Source organism: Pipra filicauda, unplaced genomic scaffold, assembly GCF_003945595.2.
Source record: "Pipra filicauda isolate LSUMZ 115617 unplaced genomic scaffold, ASM394559v2 scaffold166_size2123106_pilon, whole genome shotgun sequence".
Lineage (NCBI taxonomy): Eukaryota > Metazoa > Chordata > Aves > Passeriformes > Pipridae > Pipra > Pipra filicauda.
Window position 1 is genome coordinate 1,966,272 of NW_024104173.1, and position 22,576 is coordinate 1,988,847.

Sequence of the window (22,576 nt, forward strand, 5' to 3'; positions counted from 1 at the left end):
CTTAATCAATGTAAAATAAATAGTTTCAGCTGAAATTGTCCTGTACTTTTCTGTATCTTGAAGTATATTAAAAAAGAACAGTCGTCTGTGCTTTTTATGTTGCTGAGTTCTAAATATTTTTCAAAGTCAGAGAATGCTGAAAGAATGAGGTACTGCCCTTCTCAAGACAGTGAGAGAAACAACAAATAAATGATGGAGACAGATCATTTCTTTGGCTGGGGTAGATCAGTATAATTTTATGAAGTTTAAGGGCCATCTGTTATTGTACAGGTTCTAGTCTTTAAGAGCTAGAGGAGAGATTGGTGAAATCTGTAGCAACTGATTACACAACAACTATGGAATGTGAGAGAGAAAAACCGATTCCTGGAAACATTCAATATCATGTTGGACAGGTGTTTGAGCAACCTGACCCAGTTGAACATGTCCCTGTTTATTTCATGATGGTTGTACTAGATGACCTTCAAAGGTCCCTTCCAGCCCAAACCATTCCATGATTCTTTTATTGAATTTAAAATTAATTCAAGGTGAGGTTGGAATGCTATGTATATTTTTCTCTGCAGAAAGTACAACTGTGTTTAAAGCATATTTTTTAATTCTCTGGACTATGAATGCAATAGTTAACTAAGATATGGCTACATCATTTACAATCAGATGCATGCTCATTATGGCCATATCTAGCCAGTTGGATAAAAGTTGGTAGAAATAATGAAACAACTGATTACCTTGCCCTGTCATCTAGATAAAATGCTTGCTTCTAGGTAGAAGGGCCAAGATACTCTGGATTGTGCTATACATCACGTTAACATAATTCCAACTGAACGTAACTACATGGCTTTTGTGCCCCACTGTTTCATGCCTGGCATAAAGACACATATATGTCTCATTCATGGAAGGCACACTCCTAGAAGTCTTGTCGGCATTGAACAAGATATGAGAACACTCACCCCCCCCCCCCCCAAAAAAAAAACAACTTAGGTTTTTGGAATGTTATGTATTGTTAGCAGTAGATCAATACACAAGCTGAGGACAGTTAAGCAGATACACAAAAGCTGCAAGAGAATACCATATTTGCTTATGTACAAAAATCAAATTAACACTGTTTCACTGCAAATTTAAACGCTTATTTGCAGTAGGATGGTAATAGATACTCAAAAGGATTTGTGCATTAAAAATACTAGTAGATACAAGGGAGTCGAGGAGTGGATGTATCAAAAGACCTTGTTATGCTTACATTCCATTAAAATAATAAATAAATGTTCTCTTTAATACTTATTTAAACATTAGAGATCAGAAATAAGACACTTTTTTAAGAAAACACACATGTTTTTGTGAGACTTCATAAATCATCATAGGCAAATGATTTTTTAGACAATTTGCAGTTATTCAGATAGTAGCAGCAGTTCAAGAAGATTAAATACATATATATAAATACATACCAGAATATGGTAGGTTTTTTTCCCTTATACCTTGTAATTATTCATCATATTACTTCAAAGCAGCATGTAGCAGCTGAGTTGCTACAACCAGTCTCTAAATTATGACACCAGTATCAAATGGCAGTTGATCAATATCACTGTTTCACTTAATTAGTTAATTTTCCTGGTCCAGTTCTGTCACTGATTTTGAAATCTTCCACAAACGTCGTGAATTTTCAGTGTTGTAGAAGATCCTGCAATGATCGATCTAATTTTTAACACTCTATGTTCTGTATAAGGAAGCATTCAGATTATTTGCAGTTGTATGTAAGATACTCTGTAGCGTATATGAGCTTTCTACAAGCTGAAAAAAACTTTTCACTTAAAACAGTGCTTAAATTGAAATGCACCCACAAAAAGACATAAATCCTAAACAACTCCAACTCAATCTATGTCCTTCTTTTTGAAGACCTCCTCCAAAATCAACAGAAAAGTCTATACATGTTTGAGAAATTATTAAAAGCAATGCAAGAGTATAACAAAAGTTTATAATTAAAAACCAAATTATTAACTACAATCATTCAGAAAGTCAAATTTCAATCTCCTGTTCTTTAGTGGAAGGGAAGGTGAGCATATTCTGATATAGATTGATTATAATTACAGAAAGGACAGCTGAACTCTCAAATAGCAAACTATTTTAATTTGGTACCTGATCAGAATTAAGGGTATTTGATTGGATTCAATAAGAATTCATCTTTTGAGGGCAAATTGTGATTTCGCTATTTAGAGAATTAAGTAGTAAGAGATGATGAATACATGCTTCATCTTTTGGATTGTTTGCAGCATGAGAGAACAGGTGGAAATGAGATCTAATTTGCCTAACCTGGCAACTTAATTTACTCAGATGTTTAATGTACATAGATTATACATATATATTCAAGTAAATATACAGAGTCCAGGGATTTATCCTGAATCTGAAGCGGCGCATCAGACTGGTTTAAACTCATGCTTCTCATTGTCAGGTCACTCATCATCAGTTTTTCTGGATACGACTTGCTGGAGTGGTTAAAAACAGTAAGGTAGTGAGCTAATGAACAATGAGATGGTTAGGAGTCTGTTACTGAGTTCACATCCTGTTCAAAATTAATTTACCCTCATGGGTATAGAGAGATACGACTTCTATATTCAAATTAAAAAATGATCCTGTACATGATCTCAAGTATTTGTTTATATTTGTCTACATTGTTTAGTTGTTACAACTTTTCTTGTTATTGTTTTGGCTCCTTCTAATATTCTTTTAAAAAATATTTGATCACAATACAAAGAAATAGCAATGGGAAAGAGCAAAAGAGTTTAATTATAGAAAAATTCCCATTAAATGCCAGTTGGCTTCTGAGCCAGGAAACATTCTCTAGGGAACTTAGTCTCACAGTACAAACCAGTTATGTGATGTCACATTGTTGAAGTTAATTGAAGCCATGTATTGTTGAGGAAAACTGTCGTTAGACATCAATAATATCTAGATTCATCAAACTCTCTTTCCTGTGTATCTTTGGCAAATAGGGCAGATAACTGCTTTTCTCTAGAATGAGGGATATTGAAATTCAGTCTCTTTGAACAAGGATGTGAGCACATAGCAATCTTTGAAGCTCAGTGTACATCCTAGAGTATGTCAATTATGTTATATAACTGTTGATAAATAGATAAGACAGATAAGTTCCATCTAAATTTCCAATTCTGCAAGAACGAGAATTTCCTGAAAAATCCAGTTTCAAGATGATCTCTTGAGTGACATGCATATGCTGAAGTGGCAAAGTCTATCAAACACATTAAAACATATGAAATATGGCTTCTATCTTTCCCAGAAAAATACAACAGCTTTCCCAGAAACCTAATAAAAAAGGAAAGGATAACTGCAGCCAATCTAACTTTTTTTTTTTCCTCTTAATATCTTACTAAGTCAATGAAAGGCTATAACGATAAATTATTTAAATTAATTAACAGATTATATTAAAATCTAAGTGAACACATTGTAAATAAAGGTTTTACCTGGAGAAAGGTAACTATTCTACTTTTTTCCCTAGTAATGCTATTCCACAGTTGAAGGCTCTCATGTATTCCATAACATTTTTTTAAATGTATGTATTTTTAAAATTGTTTGTGTAGTTACGTTTTTTTGTGATTCTCTTAAAAATTATTTCTCCTCACTCAGAATTTACATTTTTTCCGGTATTTAAAGCCTGTCATATCCTACTAGATATGCACATAAGGTTTGATCTTTAAAATGCTGGAATCAATGGAAAAAATCTCAGTTCACTTCATTAAAATGATCAAACCCTAAGATAAGTTTTTTCATTAGGCTTGTATAGAGAATTTTGCCAGCTTTCTAGTCATTAAGGTTTCTGTTCTGAGTTCCTTCCAGTTATCAACATATTTTGCTAATGGGAGGTCTATGAGTAAGCCTATCTTGGTGAGCAGCTCTATCTGAAGATGAGATGGGAGGGAAGCGCTGAATTATTCCTGGCAACTGGCTTCTCTTTTGTCTACGTATCTTAATCGGTCTGGCTATTTTTGTGTAGCTTGTCTGGCTATGTAACTTTTAAATAACTGCCTAAATTGGTGTTTCTACAACTCTGCCTTCTCTGGAAACACCAAAATCAAGTAAAGTACCTGTTAATGCGTTTTCAATTAAGAGTAAGATAAATACTATTACACAAGCACCTTTAAGTACTTATCTACATTTTGTAAGGGTCAAGCCTAAGTTATTTGTTATGTTTTCCTGAAATGTATCTATTCTTGGTACCATCTTTAATTTGGAGTTATAATTTGTTTTTCTTGTTTAGCATTGTTTGATTATATTCTACCTATTATTCTGATTTTTCAACCTTCTTTTTCATTTTTTTCTCAAGTTCCCACTTATGTTTCACAAGCAAATTCCATCAACATACTGTTTATCTGCTCTTTCAGGCTGCTAATGAGAACAGCTCAATTGACAAAATTGTAGCTGACTGACTGCAGACAGGAGAAAAATAATTTATAGTGAAATATGCAGATATCACATAACAGCAATTGCCTTGTTTGATGTAGAGCACATGCTGGTATTATATATCACTTATTAGCTACTTCTTGCTTATTTTTTTCTTATTTATCTTTGTTACTTTGACTTCCAAAGTTTAAATTATACAAGAGCTCTGATGTTTTTCATATATATTAAAAATAAGTAAATGAATAAAGTCCGATAAAATGATAGTAAATTTTTTTAAGAATAATAAAATGTAAAATTTGTTTAATTAAAGTGTATCTTGAAGTCTAAATAAGGATTAGGAGTAAGTAAAAGATTAATTGTACAGAATTATCTCCATTTCAGAGGTGTGGGTATATTACTGTTAGATGATGTGTTGCAACTTCATATTAGTGCTAATTCTACAGAGTTCACTGTTTCAATGTCATCTTCCAATCATCTTGCAAATGCTATTTTACCAACAGAACTTTGCTGTACAAAGGCAGTTATTGTTCCATTTGGTGGCACAAAAGGACAATTTACTGCCAGTTACTGGCTACAGCTTTGATGAACAAGATCTATTACGACCTAAACTATCACAGATTTTAGTTCATAATGGCAACATTAGTCAAATTTTTGATTTTCTTCTTCTGAAAAATCTATTCAGTATTAATATATGATTGATTAATAGTCATGATTCCAGATGATTTCTCATCCATTTCTAATACATATCATTTAGACCAGATTGCTCAGGGCTGTTTAGTTGGATTTTGAAATTTACCTCACAGGCTCCTTGGACAAACTGTTTCTGTATTTGACACTCTCAAAATAACCAAGTATTCTCTGTGTGTGTGAGTGCATGTGTGTGTGTGTGTGTGTGTAAATTTAATTTTGTGTATGTCAGAGTATAACCACTGCCTTTTGTCCCATCAGACCACCGAGAAGAGTTTGACACTGCCTTGTTTGTATCTCTCTCTGCTTTGATAAGATCTCTCTGAGCCTTCTCTTCTCCAAGATGAACAGACCCAAGTCTCTCAGCCTCTTCTTGTATGACAGATGGTCTAGTACCCTTTACTCCTCTTTGGGCTAGACCAAGTATCAACCAAACAAAAAGAACAAAAAGAAAAATGTCCATAGTCCCCATCGTCTAAGTCTCCATTTACCACAGGCCCATAGTTCACTGTGGGCTATGTACCTCCTGTGACACTTTCTTACATGTGACAAACCTTGGTCTGCTGCAAAGAGCTGAGAATTTTCCTTAAACAGCCTTCTCTGTAACCTGTGCTCCCACTGGACTCACCAGTAACACTCTCCTGCTCTTGCTTGTGGACACCCACAGTTTGGGGTGCGTCTAGTGGTCCTCTATTCTCTGCTTTAATTTCAAGTGTTTTCCTAAATTTCTCAAAGCAACAAAACTGGTCCTGAAACCAGTGACTGTACCCGAAGCAAGGCATATGCACATATTCTCCCGCAGATATGTTTTGTCTCAGCAGAGAAAATATTTTACACTGACAGCTGCATTTGGTATTCCTCACATGCCTGACAACCTTTCCTCTTGAGCTGTCCTATTGTCTTTCCTTGGGACAGGTTCTTCTGGGAGCTGCTAGCTGACTGTATAAAGTGCTTTCTAAGCTGGGAAAAGGCTGGAATTGTTTATAAATTTAATCATTACACATTACGGGGTAATTTGGTCACTTAAAACAGAAAAGCTTCCTCCATTTCTTTCCTAAGCTTGAAACAGTAGGCTTCTGTTGGATCATTTGAATTTGCAAGGCACATCTGTGTTAAATTTGATGCCCTGCACAAAACTGTAGCACTATACCTGATGAGAAACTTGTTTAAACATGTCTTAAAATGGCTCTTTGTGGTCCCTTTGCAAACACGTGTTTCTTCTTCCCAACACCCCCCCACAGCAACTGTTATCTCCCATGCAGGAGTGTCCTGGGAAAGGTGTCCTGAGGTGTCCCATTGGTCCTTTGTTTAACCCCTTCCTATTGGCTGTTGACCCTTTACCTGATGGTTTCTTTTGTGTGACCCTGAACTTGTGATTGGTTCCCCTTTGACCCTCCTAAAAGCCTTATAAACCCCTTCCCAACAATAAACTCTCTCTTGCCTCCTCTCCACACCGGTGTGCTGTCTCTGTGCCTGCCATGGAGCCACGTGGGTGGTGGGGGGAGGGGAGGGCACCTCTCCCCTCCAGGCTCGGGGCCTGAAAAACCCTGTCGCTGGAGTCCCCTTCCCCATCCACCAAGACGTCGGAAATGGTTCTTCAGACGGAGAAGGAGCTAGAGCTGGGCTCCCCCACGTCGTGGATGGGGAAAGGGAAACCCAGACAAAACATTCATGCTAATTACCAAAACCTGTCCGTAGCAGTTGCTTTTTGAAATATCCTGTTATTGAACTTTTAATTTTAAAGAAATTTGCATTTTTCAGGAGGGGCATACAAACATTTTAATGCAACTAATATGAAAACAAACAAAATAGATTCTTTTTCCCCCTGGTGGAACACAGCTTTCTAACACTACCCTGGTGTTCACAATATAATTTTTGGCGGACTGACACTTTGAGTGGGAAATTCAATTCACTCAGGGACAATAGAACTGTCTCAGTAAAACTATTTTTCTGCATTGATTACAGAGGGTGACTGTATTTTAACACTGATGCTTCAGTTGATTAAAGTACATTCAAATCTGAGGGAAAAAAATGTCTAGTTTTAACAATCTATTTTTATTACTCTATAAATTGCATCAGTAGACTAAGTGAAAATCATTTTCCTGCTTTTAGAAATTGACTTGCAGTCACAGAGGAAAATCAATGGAGAATCTGACTCAAGTTATGTGGTAGTACCCATAAAGATACAGGCAAAATTGGAGCAGCATACATTCAATAAAAGTTTGTTTAAATAAATGATCATGTGCTTATCCTGTGGCACAGTTTTAAATAACTTCTTTAAAAATATATTTTTGAAGGTATCTAGAACTTCAGTAACAACAGAGGAGCACACTATTCAAAAGGAAATTGTAGTTTTGGTCCTGAAAGTGAGCAATGTTCTTATGTGATAATAGACATGTCTGTGCTTTCATAAGCATTATTATTTTTGTTTATATTTTTAGAAAGTGTATGTTCATGCAGCAGGGTTTTGTGAACTTTCTGCCTATTTGTGCATTTACAAATGCTTTTTCTCAGAGTACTTTTAGTAACAAGAAGCAGTTGTGGTGCTTCTTTCCATAACTCGGACTCACTCTCAAAGTTTTTTTGTTTTGTTTTGTGGATTATTATTTTATAGTATTTTTAAATTTTAGTAGTCACAGTGGTTAAGACAAAAAATATTGAATACACAAGTTGTTTATGTGAAAATCTAAAGAACCATTAATCAGTAATTTTTCCAATCACTTTGGTAAAATTTTTATGCTCCTTAGAGTTAGATGTTGCCCAAAGGAAAAAGACCAAAAGGAATAATTTAGTTACTATACTTCCATATTATTTTGGATGCAAATACCACAAGAGGTGTCACATTCCATTTCCAGCATAAGGAAAAGATCCAAAGCTTCAAACCATTCTGCGATGTTACTTAGTTCATACTGCTCATTTTTGTTTGAATTGCTGAAAATTATCAGCTAAATATTTAACTTTGAAGTGAATCATTGGTATTCATTTGCAGACTGAAGTACATGACATACTGATAAACACATACAGAAAACCCATATGCTTATAAAAACGACCTTTATTTGATTGTCAACTATTTATAACGTCCCCTGTAAACAAATTAATTCATTGGTACTAAATCATTCAGGGTTAAATAGTACATTATTTATGAGTTAGAGACCTCAAAAAAGGACTATTGTTTGAATCACTATGTTGTGAGATACCAATATACATATTGAGAGAAAGATGAAAAAATTATCAATACAAATGCACAAATATAATATATGGTAATAGTAAGGTACTTATATACATCAACATATTTGACTTCTTAAACTCTATAAAATTTCTATATACTTTTCAAGTATGCATGCATTTTTGGAAAGAGAGGAAGGGGGGGTGGGAGAAAAAAGAGAAAAACACTTAATAAATGTAAAGTGTCATTTCCATGAAGAAACACACCTTGACATGATCTTCTTAATTTCCATCACAGGTTTCCATGATTGTTATTTCCAAGAGAAGATCCCTATTCGTGCAAGGCAGCCTTCTGCCTTGCCTGCTTGACTTCCGACATTTGGGAATTGCCTGCTACTGTGTCCTTAGGAGGAGATGTTTAAATAGTGATCAGAACTGATGAACCCCAGCACCTGCAAAAACATTTTGCCAGGGCACGTTACTTACTAATTCCTTGAGCAGCCTGAGGTCTGTTCTCCACATGTCCAGAGCTGAGGTTTTGCTGGCACTTTTCCTCTTGTCAACAGAGATTTTAAACTTGATCACTTAGGGGGTTTTGTGGCCAAGACAGCCACCAATCTCCACTTCATTCACAAGATGTGCTCTGTTGACAATTAGCAGATCAAGAAGGGCATCTTTTCAAGTCAAGTCCCTTAGGACCTCTTCCACAAAAGTTGTCATTCAGGTTTTTTAGGAATCTTCTGGCCCAGGTTGTACCCGCTGTATGGTGCTTCCATTTAATTACTGGCAAGTTGAAGTCCCCCATAAGGACAAGGGCAGTTGACTTAGAAGTGTCTCTTAATTCCTCAAAGAATTATTTGTCAGCGTCATTGTCCTGGCTGGCAGGTCTATAGCTGACTTCCACGATGACATCTGCATTATTTGTTTGTCCCTTGATTCTCACTCAGAACCTCTCAATTGTGCCATTGCCCAACTGTGAGCTCCATATCTTCTAACCCTTCTATTACATACAGTGTCACCCTTTGCCTTTTCTGCTCTGGCTATCCCTCCTGAAGAGCCTGTAGCTGTCCAACAGGGCACTCCAGTCACAGTTCTCATCCCACCAGGTTTCATTTATACCAGTGATGTCAAATCTCTGGGACTGGATCAAAGCTTCAAGCTCCTCTTTTTTGTTCTTCATACTGTGTGCATGGCTAGGGATCCTCTTAAGCTGAATTACCCTATTGGTCTATGACTACATTCAGGAGACCATGTTAATTTATGGGGTGTGTCCAGGATGGTAACACCTATTTACTGAGATCAGAGGGGAGACCTTTGTTAAACTCAATAGCATTAAATGCTATGTAATTGACATGTTCCAAGACCTGAGTTAGGAGTGTACTTGGATAATATATAACATATTAGGATAATTATTTAGATTTCTTTTTCTCCACCTTAGGAGTAATATTTCCACTGGTGGGTATCTACACTAGATAATATTTCAAAGTAATCAAAAAAGAAGTAACACTGACATACTGAAGTCAACATTTGTAAAAATCATTCCTGCAGCTCAGGATAGATGCAATCCCTTGGAGCTATTTCTTTATATAACTCTATTGTAGCCAGGTTATTGCTTCACATCTATACATTTCAGCCATTTTTTTGCCTTCATCAACAATATTTGGAATATAATCTTTTATAATAGCCATGAGTTTTTCATCCTGAGGGAACGCAAATTTGTTCTCAGGATGAATACCTTGTGCTGGGTTTACATGGCAAGGTTTTGCTAGGAGGAGGTGTTCATAATGCAGAGGTGACTTCTGTGAAAAACTGCCAGAAGCTATTCCAATGTCAGCCAGTTCCAGCCAGCTACAAGACAGACCCACTGCTAGACAAAGCTAAGCCAATCAGGGACACTGGTAATGCCTCTGAGATAACATATTTTTAAGAAGGTAAAAAGTGCTGCTCAGCATGTGTGAGAAAGATGTGAGAAGATGTGAGATAAACAGCTCTGCATATATCAAGGTTGGGGAAGAAAAAGGGAAAAAGGTTCTTCAGGAGCCAGATCAGAGAAGGAGAAGAGCATGAGGTGGAAGAATCAGCAGAAACGAAGTGTTGCGAGCTGACCACAATCCTTGTTCTGCCTGGGGTGGGGGAGGAAGTAGAAGATTTGGGAATGAAGTTAAGTCTAGGAAGAAAGGAGGGGTGAGGGAAAAGTGGTTTTAGTTTTGTTTTTATTTCTCACTATCCAATTCTGCTACAACTAAATGGCAATACACTGAATTAAGTTTTCCTAGTTGAGTCTATTTTGCCATTATGTTAATTGGTAAGCAACCTTCCTGTCCTTATCTCAGCCTGTGGGCTTTTTGTCCTAATTTCTCCCCTCTCTCCTATTGATGGAGGGAAAGTGATGGAATGGCCTGATGGGCACTTAGCAGCTAGCCAAGACAAGCCCACCACCTTCCTTTAAACTGATTTCTAAATTTAAATTTTTATAGAGAAGAGTAAGACTTAATCACATAATTTCAAAAGCTTCAGTACCATGTGAAAGAGACCTACTGCCCAATGGTGTGGCTATGTCTCATTTGTATTTGAAAAAGTTTTTTCTGTCCTGAATTAAAAATTTTCTTTTAGATTTACCGACATAAGTTCACATCTACATGCACGTATTTTGTGTACCTCCTCAGATATTTAAACTGAGATATTCAACCTGAAATTACAGGAAAATAGTGTAAGAGAATATCTAGGAATGAAAGAGAAATAAATGTAAAGGAATATTTGTGGATATCTCTTGAGCTTTTAATTTGTCTCATATTTGTAATAAATCATTGAAATTTCAGAGAGTTACTGCTTCTTTTGTGATTAGTTATGATTTCCATAATATTTCTTATCTGAAGATATTGCTGATGATTATTTTGTATCTTTTCTTTCTCCTTTCTTCCTTAAATTTTTACTAAAAGCCATAACTTATACAGTCTTCATACTAATTTAATTTCAACATTTTTAGGTACCTTTTGAAAAAATATCTTATCTTTAATATAAAAACTAGTGTTTTCCATAATATAAAATCTTTCAGTCATAATTTTGGACCTAACATATCAACACAACGTAGGAGGCATGTTTTAGGGATGTTAGAAGAGGCACTCTGAGAGCTGTAGTCCCAAATGTACTTCAATGCACATGTGCAGTGAGGTACCCCGTGGTGATCGGTCAATGGAATCACGTGTTTGAAGTGCATATAAAAGGTGTTGTTTGCTTCCAATAAATGGATTTGGTTGCTGAACCCTCAACTAGCCGGGTCTGTATGGGTTTATTTATTTATTATATTAATAAAGCCATAACACAGCTCTAGAATAACACTTCTTAAGCACTTATGCAATTAGGGCCCAGTGTGGGAAATGTTCAAAACCAAATTATTTTATTTATGACTTAGCTTTGTAGGGGACTGATCTATCAAAATCTCCTAAAAAGGTCTGGGAGAATCATCGCATAGAATCATCAGCATTTGCTCAGCCCTTGCACAACCCAACCGCAATGCAGAAAATTCAAAATAATGCATGTCATAGCCATTTTTGCTGAATGCTAATGCAAACCTAATAGAAGTATCTCATTTAAAAGTGCTTGTAAACTGTGCAAAGAAGAACTAGGCATGAAGTATAGTCAAAAACAAATCAATAGAGGTACACACATTTCCTTTATATCCATTACATTTTTCTGTACACTGATGACCAACTGAAAAATTAGAAGTACCTTTTTGTTTTAGATCTCAGAGATCAATGGAAGAAAAAAAAATAGTGTTTCAGGGGACTTCATTCAATGAGTCTTTCTTTCCTGCAGAATGATCATTTGTCTCCACGGACAGCTAAAACCTTAGAGATTTAATGTGAAGTTCAGAGAAATTAGGTTTGAAAAAAAAACTACCCAAGGATTTCTCCAAGTTAAAGTGTTTCCCGTTACCAACAACTCAGCATTTTGTGACTTATCCTTGATCTCTCTGTCCTGCCAGTACCATTCAATACCCATACTTAGTTTACTTGACCTGACAGTAACATAGTCCCAGGAGTGTAGTCTTCACTTCTTAAAATCCTCTTCTAAACTGCAATCTCCAGCAAGCACAAAGAAGAATTGGATTCTCAGATACTCTAGCAGAATAGAAAATAGCGGTACTTTGGAAGACAGTGATAAGCAGATGGGAAATGCAGTTTAGAAGCTTTGTTAGCTTGGAACATTTCACTGCATGTTCCCAACAGCTGTTAAAGGGAATGAGTTAATTAGCAGAAGTAATCAGCATGCATTTTATTTAGTAATGCAGATCAGTGAGTTTCAGGTATAATATGTTCCCATTATGTTACATCCCTTAAAAATGTACCTTCTCTTCCAGAGAAGAGAGAATTTCAGAAATGTTCATCACTGGACTACATTTATTCTAGTTGAATTCATGTGGACCCTACACTCTAGGTCAAAGACAGTAAATGAGCAAGTATGCATACCTTGCAAATAAATTCTTTGCCTATTGTTGAATTTATTTCAATAATCTAATATAAAGACGACAGACAAGGTTTATACTAATAAGAAAACCTTTATCCATAAAGGACAATTTGAGTAATTCTTTTGAATAGAAAGAATTCAGCACAAATGTAAAACCATTTTTTTTAAATCTAGAAATCTCTCATGTTACTCTGGACATTCAGGCACCATCTAACATGTCTCTTACACAGAAAATCTTTTTTTGGAGCATATTCTCATTTTCATAGTTTGGAATCTAAAAGATTTTGGTGGTTCTTTTTGGATGGACTTCTGCCCAGCCTCTTTGTAGAAAAGCAGCATATGGACTTGAACTATTTGTTATATACTATTTCCTTTGGTATTGTTATATCTCTTTTCTCTATTTTCTTCACATCAGCCAAACAATATCTTCTCATTTTATGTCCCCAGAATGCAACAGGCTCTACTTGATGCCTGTATGGATATGATTACAAACTTCAGTAGAAGAAAATGAACACATCAATACTTGCATCTTAAAATTTCAAGAGGGCTGAGAAAATGGAAGATGGAGACCAAATAACATATTCCATAAAGTCTGTCTCAATCCTTGCTACTCCTCCATGATATTGGAGGAAGAGAGACTGGGATGAAAGGAAAAATTTTAGGAATAATCATTGTACGAGACATGGCATGGATCAAGCCATTCTGCACTGAAGAAAGTTCTGTGATAGTAGTCTGAGATCAGCTTTGTTGACAGCAAACCACTACTTTACAATTCAACATTCCATTAATATTTACCCCATACTCCATTGTCCCTCTCAGGTCACACTGGGAACTCTTATTCATAGAGAGATTTAAAGTTACCAGTGAATTGCTTGTATAAATTGTTAATGATTCCTTTGTAGTTTTCACTTATGTCTGATTCTTATATTGCTGTTCAGGCAGCATGAGTTGAAAAACATGATCTTGATGAAAAAGAGAATGAATTTGCTTACCTGAGCCATAGTTTCTCTGACATAAACCATAAGGCCATTGCTAAAATACTCAGGTCAACACAGCCCCTCTGTAGTTTTTCTGTGTTTCTATTTGCTCCCATTTCACTTGGAGAAAAAAAAACCCAAAAGCTATTTATTTATAATTATTATTATTATTCCGTTGAGTTCTATCATCTGATTAATTTTGCAGTCTTGTGGGTGTCAGTACTGATATTGAGAATAGATAGAAATAAAAAGGGAGATTGGAAAATCCCTTTTGTGGCAACACAGACACATGTTGAATGATTATGGTAAGCTACATGGTAACCTCTTCCTGTAAATATCCTTCTTCACATTGTATTTAATATATCTGAGACTTCAGGGTACCAGACTAAGATCAGAGAAAATACAGGTAAAAGATTTACCTCCCTTAAAAATCTGTGATTCAGGAAATATTTCCAAACTCATAAGCAGAGAGAAAACACCCAGGTGTCTCACAAAAAAGTTTAAGAATGACATGTCATAGTAGTACCAAACTGTCTCTCCTTTTTTTTTGAAAACAGAAATCTTTGAAACCACAAGTCTTTGAGAGAGTGCAGTTAACCAAGGCAGCTCACAGATGTGGCATTTTTCACAGCAGATTGTGGAGGGTGCACAAAAAGCAGACAGCAACTCTTCTGAGGACATCATAAACTAGCTCAACAATAGTGGTGATGTACCACATGGTCTGGATAGAACAGCAGGATGCAGTCTTGTTGCCTTCAGAAGGTAGGCAGTGGACCATCTGTGTGAACAAGTGAGGGAGTTACAGAACAACTTCAGCAGCCCATGCAACATAAGAGATCACCAGAAAAAAATCAATTGGACTTTCTTCTGGGAGTTGATCATTCTCACAGTCATGGTGCCCCAGCTCAGGGCACTGAGAGCCCCTTGGTCCATCATCTGTGTTCAAGACAGAGGGAAAGAAAGCATTAAACACCTCTGCCTTGTCTCTATCCCTGTTATGAGATGACCATTACCTGTAACAGACCAATGATATTTTTATACTTCCTATTTCCATTAACATACTTAAAAAAACCCTTTTTAGTGTCCTCCACATTTCTGGCAGCTTCAACTCCAGCTCAGCTTTGTCTGCACAATTTTTCTCCCTGCAGCGGCAAGCAGCATCTCTGAATTCTTATGATGCCACTTGACCTTGCTTCCACTGGGCATACACCTTCTTTTTTTTGCCTTATTTCCAAGAGAATATCCCCAACTTTTGACTTCCAACATTTGGGAATTGCTGCTACTGTGTCCTTAGGAGGTGATGTTTGAAAAATGACAAGCACTGATGGACCCCGGTAACTCAAAAACATTTTCCCATGGGACTTTACTTACTAGTTCCTTGAGCAGCCTGAGGTTCTCCACATGTCCAGAGCTGAGGTTTTGCTGACACTTTTCCTCTTGTCAACAGAGATTTTAAACTTGATTGCGTCACGGTTGCCATGGCCAAGAGGCCACCAATTTCCACTTCACTTAAAAGATCCTCTCTTCAAGGAGAGCATCTTTCCGAGTCAGCTCCCTTAGGACCTCTTCCACAAAAGTTGTCATTCAGGTTTTTTAGGAATCTTCTGGCCCAGGTTGTACCCGCTGTATGGTGCTTCCATTTAATTACTGGCAAGTTGAAGTCCCCCATAAGGACAAGGGCAGTTGACTTAGAAGTGTCTCTTAATTCCTCAAAGAATTATTTGTCAGCGTCATTGTCCTGGCTGGCAGGTCTATAGCTGACTTCCACGATGACATCTGCATTATTTGTTTGTCCCTTGATTCTCACTCAGAACCTCTCAATTGTGCCATTGCCCAACTGTGAGCTCCATATCTTCTAACCCTTCTGTTACATACAGTGTCACCCTTTGCCTTTTCTGCTCTGGCTATCCCTCCTGAAGAGCCTGTAGCTGTCCAACAGGGCACTCCAGTCACAGTACTCATCCCATGGCATGCACACTCAACACTCCAGAAGATATAAGGATGAGAAGAGTGCTTGGTACACCAGATGTTTATTCTGACCTTCTAAGGGACTCAACAAGTTGGAGAAATTTGCCCATAACAACCCCCTTATGTACATTAAAAGGAAATTTAAATTCCTGCACCTGGGGAGGAATAACCCCGTGCACTAGAACGTGCTAACAGCTGCCTGGCTAGAAGCAGCTCTACAGAGGAGTACCTGAGGGTCCTGGTGGACAACAAGCTGACCAAGAGTCAGCAGAGGCCCCCTTTGCTGAAAGGTCACCTCCTGTGTCCTTGCAGAAAGAAAGGTCCTCATCACTTGCATTGGGAAGAGTTTTGCCAGGAGGTAAAGGAAGCTTGTTCTCTCCCCTCAGCACTGATGAAATCCATCTGGACTCTTGTGTTATTTTCTGGGCTTTCCAGCACAGAAGAGACATGGAGTTACTTCAGTGAGTTCAACAAAGGGTCACAAATGCCATTAAGAAATTGCAGCATCTTTCATATAAGGAGAGACAGAAAGCTGGAATTGCACAGTCTGGAGAAGGTTCAGGAGTAGATTTTATTAGTCTGCACAAATACTAGAAGGTAGAGTGTAAAGAAGATAGGGCCAGGCTCCTCTTCAAAATATCCAGTGATAGGACCTCATAAGAAAAACACTTCTTTACTTCAGGGAGTGGGTGAATGAACTGCTTGTGGAATGAGTGGTCCAGAAACACTTGGGGTCATCATTCTTAGAGGTCTTCAGACCCTGACTAGACATGACTCTGGTCAACCTGCTTGAGCAGAGTTGGTACAAACATTGGTAACTTTATTAAAAAAAAAAAAAAAGAATAAAAAAGAAGAGAAAAAAATAAAAAGGATGACAGAGCTTGTGCTATAAATCTCAGAACTCAAATTATGCTCTGAAAAAACTCATTATAATAGTTTTTAATTTATTGAAAAAAGTGTAAGATTCAGTTGTCTAAACATCAATATCATCCTAGGCAACGTGAGATATTATTCTTCAGTATAACTGTGCAATCTAATAAGTTCTGCATCATACTTGTCAACACAATACAGGTATGTATGGTACCTTAGTGCATCTCAAAATGGTGTTAGGCGCCTATGTTTACACATCTTAATTTCTTTCAAAAATACATATGCTTGGAAACTGATTTTTTTGTTAATTATGAGTAGATTACAGGAGCTGGTACCCATAAACTGAGAGGAAAGCTTGATTCAAGTAAAAGGCTGGAGTTAACTATGTCCATGACCACTATATTTGTGTATAGAAATGCAGTCCTTTCAAAAACGGTGGATAGTAAAAAACAGAAGTTATGTGTGAGCCTGAAGGTTTTGGAATATTTTTATTAAAGATGAGGGATTAAACATTTCACTAAAAACCCCAAGATTTTATGTAATTTGTATATATTTTGTGAATTTTGGAGGGTAGAGAGTTATGTTTGTTATCTCTTTCAAGATAAGAACTGGACTCTTAAAATGTCACTTGTGCCTATTCTTTAAACTAAATACTAATTACTCAAGTGACAATACCTGTGATTTAGCTGTGTTTGCCTTTTTTTTTCCAAATCTATCTCAGAAATATGTATTACTAAATATGATCACTATGAATTCTGGGAGAAAAGGAACTCCCACCTTCATATTTTATTTTTATCTGAGCAAACTCTTAAAACAGCTTGAAGCATTATAACAGGTCCTACAGGAATTGTAAAGTTCTTCTACATAATTTATAAAGCCTGTAGCAAAGCCAGTCTTTTGCTACTGACATCATTCAGGTGCCAAACTCCTCCACAACTTATCAGATACTTGAAAAATTGAATTTATTCCAAATGCAGCTTTATATTTTATACCTAACAGATAAAAGGAAATGTAAGGTTTAAAAAAAAAAAAAACCACAGAAAAATCACTGCTAAAGCAGTGACAAAAGCAGACCAATGAGATGAAAATTACTTTGACAAAGAGAGCATATTGACCAAAGAATAGATGAGGGAAAGAATAACTAAATGTCAGAAATCTTTTCTGTCTGAGAACACCCACTGCACTGATAAGCTTTAGAGAAAGCAGTGCCATTTAATGTGGCTTTAAGTGCTACTTCAAAAAACCTTGGAACTTTGAGCCTTGACCAGGGTTTAATAAACTAGAAAGAGCATGAACACAAAAGGGATTATTACTGGCTTTACATTTTTTTTTAATGTTTAAAAAAATAATAAAAAGCCACTTTAAATCTCCAGTTATAAACTGTCTTAAAATTCTGAAGTGTGTTTGGATTTAAAGGGTCATCCTCCAGTGTAGTAGGTTCTTGATTCAGGAAACTACTGTAGTAGGATCACCAATCATGACTCTCCTTCATACAAGCTTAATAACTTTTGGAGTACAGAAGGAAAGAAAAATCTTCAAGATTCCTCTTGAGAGACAGGGATATATTAGTATCTCAAGTGGTTCCTTGAATAAAGACAAGTAAACTATAATGCCTTTGACATCTTTCTTGTGATGTTTTATAAACCCCATTGAGCATGTTCAGGTGAAATGGATTAAGTATCAGTAACTAGTTGGTACTAAAGCTGGGACTCATTGCCTTTTAGATATTTATAATCTTAATATAATCATCAAAAGGTGCTATGTTCTATTAACTGAATTGATTTTGTCAGAGGATAACTAATTTATTACATTCTATTTTAAAAGGAAGCTTTCAACTTTCAGGAAATTACATAGAGAGGAAGAAACTGCCCCTTCTACAGTTTTATCAGGTTGTATCTAATGTCAACTCATTCCATGGAAGTAAGTACAGGCTGAATTTTCTCAGTGCAGTTAAGGGAGGATGACATAGAATTTTTTTGTAAAGGAGCTTGTCCCTCCACAATTCACATCCAGAACTTTTCATCAAAATAGATTCCAAAGACATCAAATTTGAATAAACTTTGAGACATAAGTAACTATTATTTTCAAAAATTTGAAATGATGTATTTATTGAATGTGGAAAAAAACCATAGTTATGAAACCTGACAACTCTACACAACAGTGTAAAGTAGTTTGTATGTCTTCAGTGAAATTTCTGTAGTTTAAATGAATACAGCATGAGATGTTTAGTCCTCTAACTAGTATTTGTCCCAAATTCAGATTTTACAGTGTTTTTCAAATATTTTTAACAACAAAGACAGAAAAAATATTACAATATCATTCTTATTTCCCTTATTTTCTTGTCTCTTTTTGAGTAAATACTTTGTGGAACTACATCTGAAATACACAAAATAAGAAAATATCTGTGAAATAACAGTAAAATAATTCCATACCTTTTTAAAACAAGTAAGATTGATGTGCCACTTTGCTTTGATCACACATCTTTGCTTATATAAATATCTAAGTAGACATCTTAGTAGATAAAGGCTTTAAACAAAAACCTAAATTATTCTTACAAAATTAAATTTAAGTAACAGAAATTTATGGAAATGCAGGACTCCTGTATCAGGATGAACTTGCTTTAAAGTACTTTTTTTTGCATGTTTCTTTCAAGTTTTTCCCCTGATGGTATAGGCAATTAAAACATTTCTTTGTAACTTATAATTTTTCCATACTTATTTTCATGCATGAGGTATGATACAAGGGGAGTAGTTTTACATTACATAATTGTTTTGAAAAATATTATGCCAGTTCTGAATGAACAAGCTTCAGGTTTTTGAGGTCATTTAGCCATATTACAGCATCATTGCCTAGTACAGCTAAATGACACTGCTTGTTTAACTATACTACTTGTGTTATTCATTATATGAACTAGCTCATGTGGAGTTACACTCAGACTCTTCATTTTGTAGCAGAGATATGTTGGATGGTATTCTGACCAAATATAGACAACTACTATATATATTAATCAACACAGTCTATTTACCTTCAAGGGATGAAAACAGCTACTTGTATAAGACAATTAATCTTGCCCTAAAATAGATGCCTAAATTAGGTTAGGTGAATAGTACTCTGAAAGAGACCATTTCTCTCAACTGACAGACTGACAGTCACTAATAAAGCCTAAGAAAAACAGTGTAAATGCAATGCCCGTGTTGTGCACTGCTAAGCTGGTTGAGGTGTGTCCCATGTACCTTGTGGGGGTACATATCCTGGGAGAGATCTTTTGTAGTGTTGAGAACTTGTTTTGTACAAAGAAACACTTAAACAGGTACTTAATTTAATTATATAAGTATTCCTGTTTATTGTTGAAGGGCTGCTCATTTGCTTAAAGCTGAATGCTGATATGAATAAGTAATCCATTGCACTTTCATAAATATATCCATTTTAATATTTTCAGCAATGAATCAAACTACTAGTAGAAGAGTGGATGACACTTTACAACAAAAGGTATTGTTATAGTGAAAAAAAGGCAGATTTCACTCATGTTACTGATGTCGAAGATGAATTATTTCTTGGTTACGTACATCATAAAAGCTGTATGTTGATGTTAAAAAAAATATGATTTAACCTACAGAATTTGATTCACCCCTTATCTTATAGTCAAGCATTTACAGAGGAATGACTAACAAAGAAAACAGGTACCAGCATTTGCACATCACAAATAAAGAGACTACCAATGAAATGTGAAAGGCTAGCCTCCAATTACTGTGGGGAAAATATTTAAATTCCATATTTGAAGACATATTACATATGAACTGATTCAGAAACTAAATGCATGAACTGACAGACTGTTTGGAAAAAAAGAAATAGGAAACCAAAAATAGATTAAAGGATTCAAAGCAAGAAAACAAGAAAGCATAAAATACAAAACCAGTGACTAGAGATTCAGTGATGACAAAGGATACCATCACAGCCTAAAATACTGTATTTTCTGGAATAGGCATGATATAATAACATCTTTAAATTATTTTACCTTATTTTCATATTTGAATTTGCAAAGAGATGTACCAAATTACAAATACTCTGATTATAATCTTCTCCTTAAAGAACAAGTACAACATATAAAAATTTGAGCCTAACAACTGGTGTTCTTTAGATGAAGTGTTGCATTCTTAGTATAAAGCCCACAGGGACATTCAATAAACATGACTACTTCTTTCACCATGGTGCAGCTGCTTCTACCTGGGGCAAATCTTTTTATGCCTTATAATGTTTTTGTATAAATAAGTATCCATTTTTAAATACAGCTATATAACCAAGAGACAAGCAGAACTGTGTAACCCTAATTTTATAATATGAGGTGCATTCACATCTACCATATAGGTCCATGGGAATCATAATTAACAGTCAGTGATTTGTGAGGCGAAGTGCTATAACCTCTGCACATGAAAACAAATGATAAAGAAAAGCTAAATCTGTGATTTCATTTTTCTAAGTAATATGTACATGCAGGACAAGTACTTGATTTTGTCATAGTTGTTTGAAAATATTATTAAACCTGGAAGAAAATGAAAGGAAATATGATTTACCTGATGTCACTCTCCTGAATACAACCAACTGTCTGTGAAGGCTAGTTAATGTAAAAAGTTTTGTTTTTATATTCCTGTGTTAATATCTCTTTACATTGCCAGGCAAAGACTGAGAAAATATTCTGAGACAACATTAAATTTATGCATAAAATTTTAACTTGACATCAACTTTTTTGCATGTATGAATTAATGATGACTTAATTATCCCTTCTTAATGCACTGAGTTTGCAAATTCTTTGATGTATATTCAAGGTGAACATCACCCAAAGTACAAGCAATTGTTCAGGCTCTCATACCAGCTCCTATTCTATTAACATTCAACAGCATTTTGGAAGCAATGTTAACATTGAACTTGTAGAAGACTAGCTCACTGTTAATTGGGTTCTTTTATTATTATTTTGATCAAGAAAGGGAATAAGAAACCACCCTTAAAAAAATTTCTCAGCTTCATCTAAAGTTTCTAAAATTATATACATAGCTTCTTTCCTTTTAAATCCAATATGCCCAGTATAACAAGTTCAGTATTATTTTGAGGTCTATACTCTAACAAGCAGTTAGTTTGTGATGATATTTAACAAAGCAATGGCCTAAGAGAATCAGAAAAGGCTTAAAATCCATTGCTAACACTACAAATATCACAGTTTGTAGATTCCCTGGTTTCACTGCCAACTATTTAATGTTACCATCCTACTTTTAATGAGTATTGGACCTAAATCCTTGTATCAATATGCACCATATTTCTCAAGTGTGACATATCACAGTCACAGTTGCATTAATGAGATTGGGAAAGTTTGCAGTTCCAGGGAAGAACTTTAACTGAGTTTGTTTTAGAGCTTGATACAAGGCCTGAGGCTTGAAGTCTGTGGAATAATTTCCCTCAGTCAATGTCTGTCTCAATATGTATGTAAGTATTAGTTATAGTAGCTAAATATCATTGGTGACAATTAACATTATTTCTATAAATTTTGCTGTATTGGAATAAATTTTACTTAGACAGTAGAGTAATTTTCAGAATTGGTATGTACATTCAGTAGATTTCAATTGGAAATTCTCAAATATGCTTTCAATCTACAGACACACATCAAATAGTACATTACTGAATATGTTTAAATAATGATAGTATCTTTGCAAGAACTATTTTTAAAAGCTTCTTAAATCAAATATTGTTGGAGGTTTGTTAAAACAAATTTTTGAAGTTCTATTTCTAAATCACTTATCACTATTGAATTTAATCACCGTAATGAAAAAAATACTACACTAACAAAGTTTCCAGGAACTTCATTTGCAAACAATTTTTTGGGGGCAGTGGGGAGTTTAGATATTTTTTATTACCCATGTACTTGTATAAATAGACTAAGATAATAAAAAAGACTATTCTATTCTCTCTCCTACCATCCATTATCTATGTCCCTGTTCATGTACGAGTAAACTGAAGACGACAGAAATGTGATTTTTACGTCGATGTTCCAA